This window comes from Apodemus sylvaticus, chromosome X (genome assembly GCF_947179515.1).
Source record: "Apodemus sylvaticus chromosome X, mApoSyl1.1, whole genome shotgun sequence".
NCBI classification, from domain to species: domain Eukaryota; kingdom Metazoa; phylum Chordata; class Mammalia; order Rodentia; family Muridae; genus Apodemus; species Apodemus sylvaticus.
Genome location: NC_067495.1, coordinates 55,000,451 through 55,009,316, shown reverse-complemented (window position 1 = coordinate 55,009,316; position 8,866 = coordinate 55,000,451). Strand labels below are relative to the sequence as shown.

Here is an 8,866-nt window from a genome sequence, read left to right as displayed (position 1 = left end):
GGTTAATTTTAATAGGGCATGCTCAGGTAAAGAGCATTTCCCCCAGGGGAAATTTTAAAAACTTTAAATGTTGGGATACAAAATAAATGCATCATCACAACTTTATTCCAGAAAGTCTATTTTCTTATAAGCCAGAAATATATCATCTTGTTTGGATTCCTACTAGTGACAGTTGTGGAGTGCAAATCTCTTTGCACTAATCTTTTTCTGAGGAATGATCAAAAGGCCTCATGTGGCTTCTGGTTCAAGCACCTATAACTATGTCAGAAATTCTGTTATTGAAACAACCAAAATATGACTGGACATTTTTTTAACATACATGAACAGCTCTGAAGGAACAAATACATTTCAACATACCATCAAAATTCTAATAACTGCTTTGAAATAGTCTGCTCTCAGTTTCTCCAGATAAAATTTCCTCTTATTTTGTTTTTATTTAGCTGAGAAAAATGAAAGCAGTTTAAGACTATATTTTTGTGTTAGGCAATGGTGGCACACTTTGATCCCAGCACTTGGGAGGCAGAGGCAGGCGAATTTCTGAGTTCGAGGCCAGTCTGGTCTACAGAGTGAGTTCCAGGACAGCCAGGGCTATATCACAGTTGAGTTTTCAGGAATGTTTTTGTCATCGTACACAGCCTCCTTTTTACAAGTTCTGCAAGCCAGGCAGTGGTGGCTTGCACCTTTAATCCCAGTGCTCTGGAGGCAGAGGCAGGTGGATTTATCTCTGTGATTTTGGAGCCAGCCTGGTTTAAGAAGCAGGTTCTAGGACAGCCAGGGCTACACAGAGAAACCCTGTCTCGAACAAACGAACAGAAAAGCAATAACAAAAATGTTTTGCCAGGGAAACCTTTGTATCCTTGTTCCTTCTTTTCACCAAGGTTCTCCACAGCATCTTAGGCAGAAGGCAGAGGTGATACCCAAAGCTCTATAGTCACTATTAGAAATGAACTACAAGGTGTCTAAGGCTTAATCATCCAAGGCTCGATTAAGAAATGCTTTTCAGTAATCTCAGGCACGCTAAAGGTTTGAGTACACTTTTGTAAGTGATGCAGTTTTTGGTTTTTTTTAATGATACTTCACTTTCTCTTCCTCCTTTTTGGGTGCAGTGCTGGCTTCCAGATCCAGGGCCTTGTGCATGATAGGCACATTGAACTAGATGCCTGCTCGCTCCCTTTCCTGTTTTGAAAATTTAAAGTAAAAATACAGTTGACTCTATTTGTGTAATCATCAATAGGACTCACATTGCACTTTAGTAGAAATATATCTAATTTAAGCATCAGAAATAGGCCATCCTTTCCCTTTTCCCGTCAGTTTCTTTATATACGACAAGTAATCACATTGGGCTCTTTGACACTCAATACCCAATAACTTGTGTGATCTTGTAAATTGAGGCAGCATCTTTTTTCTTTATTCTCTTTTCTTAAGTGCTTAGCAACTGCTAGAGTAGTTGGTGGTTAAGGAGGGAAGACCTGACTAGAGTGCTGACATTTGGTCTTTCTGTTTGGAACCTGCTGTTTATGGTTGTGTGGCTGATGTACCGTCCCTTCTGGGCAAACCTAGTATTAAGTAGAGGCCCTTAGAAAGTACTTTAATCACAGGTTATCGTTAAAAAAACTGTATTAATATGACTCCATAACTCCCCCCCCCCCATGCTTTTCCGAGGTGAGGCTGGTCTTCAAGATTTAAACTGAAAAGAATCCCTTCCTTCTCAGTTTCTAGAACATGGAAAAATGCAGTGCCTGTGTGCCAACTTTTTTTCCAAGTTTTTTGAGATGGCCTTCCGGTGCAGTCCAGGCTGGCCTGAGCTTTGATTTTCGTGCTTCAGCCTCCTGGGGGCTGAGATTAAAGGCATGTGCCACCCCTGAGCGTTTCTCATTTCCAGACTTGAAGTAATCTTGCTTAGTTTTATTTTTATGTCAATACAGCCTATATCATAGCCTGAATTTCCTATAAATGATGAAGATCCCATTTGTATTTGAAAGAATTTTTTTTGATGGCAGGGAGCTAAAACCCCAACAAGAAAGTGACTATCTGATTACTAGATAGATCTATTAGATATCTAGTAGCTCCTCAGGGGAAAATGATGGACTGCTTTACAGCTTTATGACATCCTCTCCCAGGGACCATGCTAATTTCTGTTCCAATCTAGTATAGATTTTATCTAAGAGAGCCCCCGCTATGTGTGTGTGTGTGTGTGTATGTGTGTGAATCTCACTCAGTAGCACAGTATGGCCTGAAACTTGCCAAAAAAATCCTTTTTGGATTGTGGGGATTACAAGCTTGAGTTATGCCTGTCTCCCTTTTAAAAGCAATTTTATGATTATAAGATGTCTGATGCAACAATTTACATTCTTGGAAATAAAACACATAATTTCCATGTTTAAAGACATTTCACCCCAGTTTGCTATTTGCTTTATCATGTTTGTTGTTACAGTGTCTTAACTATGGGAAAACAGCTATCAACAGTGGCTCTGCTAATAAGTCGAGTTGGGTGTGCAAGCATGTGTCTGTGATCCCAGCACTTGGGAGGCTGAGGCAAGGAATTCAGTCAGCCTGGACTATATCCCCACATAGTCACTGTTTTACATCCCCCAGTATACCACAATAAGTTAGTATGTTAGCGTCTACATTAATGTACAAACTACATGATTTAATGTTTTCCTAGTAACTTTTAATATTGTTTTAGACCTCAATTCAGTGTAGAAATGTAACATACTTGGGCGGTAGTGGCATATGCCTTTAATCTTAGTGTTTGGGAGGCAGAGGCAGGTAGATCTCTTTGAGTTCAGCCTTGTGTACAAAGTAAGTTTCAGGATTGCTAGGACTATACAGAGAAACCCTGTCTCGGGGAAAAAAATGTAATATAGTAATCTGGACTAAGGAAAACACAAAATTCATATTTTTAAGTTTATAAATATTTGTTGAAGCGGATATTTTCTCTTCTCTATCTTAAAGTTTAAGCAACTTAAGGATTTTATGAAAAAAACTTCCTAGATAACTGTAGAATGTATACATAAGTTAGGATTCATATACTTCCAGTGTAACACGTGTAGTTTCTATACCACTAAAAATTTCTATTCCTTGCAGTGTGCTAAAGTCTTCAAAATGTACCCCCAATCCCCTCCCCCCCAAAAGTGACCAATTTGGCTTCCTGACAGAAAGCTTATTCATAGAAAAAAAATTGCCGGGTTTGGTTGTTATTCTAGGTACCCCCCCCCAACACTTTGCCTGCACCATTCAAATTGGCAAGCCCATTTTCATTTTGTTTCAAAGTTGTTTTTTTTTTGTTTGTTTGTTTTGTGTTTTTTTTTTAAGGGAAAGCAGGGGACGGCGAGGGTTGCTAAATTTATCTTCATCCCCAGGCACCGGGGATGAAAACACACACACACATCACACACACATCACACACACACATCACACACACACACATTTACGGCGGGAGGGGGGGGTCTGAGGGCCTGCAAACAACTCGAGCCACTGCCTCAGGCCAGGACCCTCGCGGAGAGGCGGTAGGTCTCCCCGGAGGCCCCCGGGGGTGGTTGCGGCCCACAAACATGGTGGGGGGTGACTTGGGCCTCCCGCCTCTCGACGGGGTCGGCGGACCACGGCCTCGTGCGGACTTTACAGCTGAGGCGGCAGTGGCAGCGGCGTGTGTGTGGCGGCGGTGGCGGGCGGGAGCGCGGAGGTGGAAAGAAGGGGGGCGCTGTCACGGAAACTCAGGCCGCCGGAGACCCCGCTGCAGCGAGGCCACTGGGCTTCCCGGTTGCGGGGCGTGAACGGCACCAACCCGGGGCGTCAGAGGGACCCACCGGGCGGAGGAGGGGGCCCATCTATCCTTCCGCATTTTCCTGGGTCTCTCTCCCCGGCGGTGACGTGACGTGCTGACGGCGGGCCCGTGCCGGGGAGCTGGGCCGCTTTTTGTCAGCTCCGAGCTCGGCCCCTCCTCCCTCCCTCCGCCCGCCCCACCAGCCGGAGCCCGGCCCAGTGCTCCAGAGAAAGGCCGGCCTGCAGCACCCGCCACCGTCGCCGACCGCCGCACGACTGTCCGGTGAGTCCAGGGTGCCACTGCGGCCGTAGGGCCTAGTGCGCGCGCGGCGGCCTGGTCTCGGCCTGGTCGGCGGCCCACAAGGCGCCCTCCCGCGCTAGGCCAGGCGGCGTGGCGCGCGACGCTGAGCAGGCCCTGAGGAGGCCGCAGTTAGGCCCGGGGTGGCGCCCGGGTGTTCAGAACGGCGGTTGAGGCGCGCTCTGTAAACGGGCGGGGGCCGGGGCAGTGTTGCCCGGCGGTTGGGGAGGCGGTTGAGGGGTCCTGGGAGGGCGACGCGGCCGACCCGGAGCACCGTGCGGGGGCGAGGCCTGGCGAAAAGGCTAAGGCTGCAGGCATGAGGTGAAGGCCGCAGGCCGGCCCGGCCGATTTTCGCTATGTAAATATCGGCGAGGGGGGGGAGAGGGACGGGGGACAAGATGGCGGACGATCGGCGCCTGCTGCAGGGTACGACTGAGGGGGTTGCCGGGAGGGGGAGCCGCCATCTTGAAGGCGGCGTCTGAGGAGAAAATTCCGCTACAGCCCGTGAGGGGGTGTGTGAGAGCGGGCAGCGGCGGCGCTGCCTACGGGTACCGGAGCCCGGGCGCGGCGTCGAGTGTGCGCGCAGGGGCGTGTTCGCTCCCCATGGCGGCCATTGCCCTCGTCGCCATGATGAGCACTTGGATTCCAGGCGCTTGGCGGCAGCGCCACCTTCCTGCCCAGCCTCCCACAGCCCCGTGACTGGCTGCTGTTTCCGCTGTGTTTCAGTTCAGCTGCCGCAGGCGGCCATCGCGGCTGTCTGGGCGCCGGAGCCACCTCATCTGTATTGCCCCGGGGCTTCGAGCCTTTCCCTGCCGCACTTCAGGGTGATCTGCAGCGGTGGCAGTAGTGAAGCCGGAGACATTTTATTATTACTTTATTTTCTCAGAGGTAGACATGGCTGTAGGGTGACCCTGGTGCGGTTGTTCTCCGCCAATCGTTGCTTTCACGAGTCTGTGAATAAAGAAAAGTGATGGGAAAGTTCTCACCACTTTTTTGACCAATAGGGGGGGAAAGGTATCCTACGAAAGCGGAAGACTAACTATCGGAGGGAAGTTTTTGTGTTCCTTTTTGTGGAAACAAGTTTCTTGAGAGGCTGCGTTTAAATTTTGGTATATGGCTTTTTTTTAATTGAGGAAAATTAATGGGCAGCAAGCTATTTTTTTATCGAACAATGTAATGTGTGTGACGTATTGTGTAGCGATCGTTTATTCACTGTGGTAGATCGTTTGTGAGGTTTTTAGAGTGGAATTCCACCCCGTGAAAGTTCTTTCGATCTCACCCCGCACAACTTTTCTGGTAATCTCGGCGCCCCGTTCTAGCCGCGCTGGGTGCTAAGAAAGAGTAAGGAGGTTCTTGTGGCTGTGGGCGGTTTGTTGTTCAGAAGTAGACGAGCAAATGCTGAGATGTAAGAAGTGCCGCGCGAAAGCTGCATCCGAGTTGCTGTGGGGTTTCGGAGGAGGCATGGTTTCCATCTGAAGCATCGGGAATGAGTTCCTGAAATAGGTGGCATTTTGAGGTTACAAGCCTGATGTTTTTAGGTGGTGGCCCAGACAGGCAAAGGGCGTTTCAAGGGTGAAGTTTCTTTAGAGAACGGCAAGTATTTACTGTTTGGCTGAAATGGATAGTATAGGTAAAGGCTTGCAAAGGTGGGTTGCGGTGTGAATGGTAAGTTAAGAGCTTCTGCTCTGTGGGAAGCAGTGCGGGAGCCCTCAGATTCGAAGGATGACGACACCCGGATCTGTGCTTGATAGCTATCAGCTCGGTTGAGCTAGGATAAGTTTGAGAGAAGTAGGTTGTATGGTAGGCTGACCAGTGTTTTCATAGTGATGCTAATTACAAAGAGTGGTCAGAAGCCTGATTTTATTACCCCTTTAAAAATGGTTTATTGCGTTTTTTGAATGATCCATTTTTGTTAGACAGCTGGTCCTTTTTTCTATACTCTGCTGTAAATGACGTTTTGCTCAGAGTTGTTGATATTTCTGTGGTAAACAGAGTTTCTTGTGATTTCATTTACCACTGGTGCTCCTTGAAGAAGATAAATGAACCTACAAGTCTTCCCGTGGTGTCTTTTAGGAAGTCAGTTTTGAAAAGTAGTTTGGAAGGATGGTTATTAAAAAGCAGTGGCCTTCAGCTGCCCTTTGCAATCTGTTTTTCTCCCTGCTGAGAGTTTTGTTTGAGAGGCTAACTAAGGTTATTTGCTAAGCAAGCCTTCCTGCATGTTTTGATTAATATTTGACTTATCTAGGTGCTTATGTGGGAAATGTGTTTCACAGTTATATAGTTATTCACTCTCAGTGTCTTCTCTTTCATAGACAGCAACAGGTTGGAAATATTGCTCCTGGAGAGTGGTTTTCCTAGAGGCCATGGCAAGCTTTAATTAAAGAAGTTTTTTTTAAGCTGGGCGGTGGTGGCACATGCCTTTCACCCCAGCATTCAGAGGCAGATGCAGGGGGATTTTTTGTGAGTTTGAGGCCATCCTACATACTGAGACCAAGTCTCAAAAATAAAAGGTCACAAACGCTGATAGTCTGGAGAATTGACTGGTGGCGCACCATTGCTACCTTGTCAGTCTCGGGGAAACAAGATACTAGTTTTTGATTGATGTCCACTTTCTAGGTAGATGGTGATTTCTTTCTTTTGCAGTTTTCTTTTTTCAAAAATCATGCTCATAGATTCTTTCAAAGACATTTCCCCTTCCATTGCTTGAAAATGTTGTCTTCTGACATTGTTGCTGATAGTGTGTTAATTATGTTTATGCAAAGTGGCAATTCATTTTTAAGCTTAAAAAACAATTAGCAGGCTCCTGAAATCCTTCACCCTCATCAAAGATAATAATTTGTGTTTGTTTTGAGACCCAGTCACATTAAGCAGCCTGGCTAGCTTCAGTCCCCTAATTCTCCTGCCTCAGCCTCCTGAGGCATGCGTATCAGCACAGCAGGCTTAGATTCCTTCTTTTATTTTTTATTAACCTAACTGAAAGTCTAAGCAGTTATCTGGTTGTCGGTGTCTCTTCCTATTCTTGATTTTATTTCCGTGTAGGCTTTTCCTGTTGCCTTTTGTCTCTAAGGATTGCCCTATCTCTGTCTAGTCTTGCTGTCTTCACAAACGTTGGCCTGCCTCCTTTGGGATGGAGTTCTGTCGATTCTTTTTGGTTAGTTTGAGACAGAGTGTCCTGGCTGTCCTGGAACTCATTATAGTAGACCAGGCTGACCTCACCTCTGAGTGAAGGGATTAACCTTGCCTAATTTGATCTCCTGCAACTTTGCTGGTTCCTTTCCCTGTCCTTACAGGTATTCTTCAATTTACTTATTGTACAGAAACTTCACCTGTCTTGTCTTTGCTTTAATTTTCCACGTCACCTTTTACTAAATCCAGTAATACCCAAGTCAGGACATTTCTACCACATGCTAATGTTGTCAAGTAAGTGTTCTGTTTCACACTCTGTGCCTTTTCTATCTCCAATGGTAGGATTTCCCTCAAGATTTATCTGCTGGCATCTCTCTCTGGAATCTTCTGTTAGTTCAGTGTCTCTTACCTACTGTCTAATTCAGCATTGGAAGTGTCTAATGTATCATAACATAGCTGAGAACAAACTTATCCAGCACATAGATGATCAGTATTATTTATAGGATTATTTTTAAAGCTCAGGGTCCTCAAACAATTCTCCGTTTCTTACTCTTTTCTGTTGTTAACACCATCAATGTCCCTGAGTTTTTATTTTTTGTTCCATGGAACAATGTGGACATCTTTAGCATTTAATCTTCCGTGTTTTAACGTATGTTTTTATTTTTTGTCTTCTAAATGGAATGTAGACACTAGTTCTCGTTTGTCTTTGTCCCCAAGCAATACCTGGCATGATCATCAACTTCCTAGACAATTATCTAAATTATTGGGCTCAGTAAATTTGATTTAGTTGAATAATTTCCAGCTATTCAAATTCAGTTATCTATCCAGTATGTTCTTTGACCAAGGGATATTCATTTTAAGGCGCACCTATCTTGTTAGGACAGCAGGTCAAACCCAGGTGCTGAGTAACTATCCTTGCCCCATATCTGATTGGAATCGGGCCAGCCTGCTCTTATTCATGCCAAATTGTTTATCCAGACAGCATTTTTAAAAATCCAGGTAATCTTAAAATCTTTTTTTTCTCAGCAGGAAGTACACTTTAAAGAAACTAAATGGCCTTAATGTATATAGCCATTTGTTTAAAGTTTTAAATTATTAAGTATTTCGCTTACTGCTTAAGGATGTCCCTTCAGCCCCATTCCTCTTTTCCACATGCAGCCATTGTTCTGATATGTATGTAACTAAAGTGTTATCAGGTATTGCCTTATGCGTCTTAACTGTATCTATTGTGCATTGTTGTGCATATTGAACATGTTAGGTTTGCTTGTTTTTTTGGTTTTTATTTATTTCTGTTTTTTGAGAGGATTTCTCTATGCAGCTCTGGTTATCCTATAGCTTGATCTGTAGGCCAGGCTGGCCTCAGACTCCCAGATATGCCTGCTTGCTTCTGCCTCCTGAGTGCTGGGATTAAAGGGGGTGTGTCGCCGCCTCCCGCCTACCAAACAATTTATTGGTTTTCCAGTGTGCTACAGGGATTCTTTTGGATTCTTAATGGTCTTATAGGAGGTTGCTGAGGCCAGAATTATCTTCATAGTGCTGTCATTTGCCCTTTTCATCCACTTTCACCTGCATAATATTCAGGTATTAGAGAATACATGATTCATGATGTCATAATTGAGTAAGTGCAGAAACATTTGGGATTTATCTTTCCTCTATGAAGCGAGTCATTAGATTTGC

At 45.2% G+C, this 8,866-nt stretch overlaps 1 protein-coding gene across 5 annotated transcripts in view; it reads left to right on the top strand.

Annotated features, from left to right (window-relative positions):
• The first annotated feature begins 3,448 nt into the window (after positions 1-3,448).
• Positions 3,449-8,866, top strand: part of Zfx (zinc finger protein X-linked) — a 48,093-nt gene continuing 42,675 nt past the window's right edge. For 2 of the 5 annotated variants that reach the window (XM_052170466.1, XM_052170465.1), the window contains exon 1: positions 3,704-4,048. The gene's annotated coding sequence lies outside the window, so the exon portion shown is untranslated. Of the gene's footprint in view, positions 3,510-3,701; positions 4,049-4,709; positions 4,952-8,866 lie in introns of those variants that run through there. The other 3 variants (XM_052170467.1, XM_052170470.1, XM_052170468.1) reach the window with 3 other exon arrangements.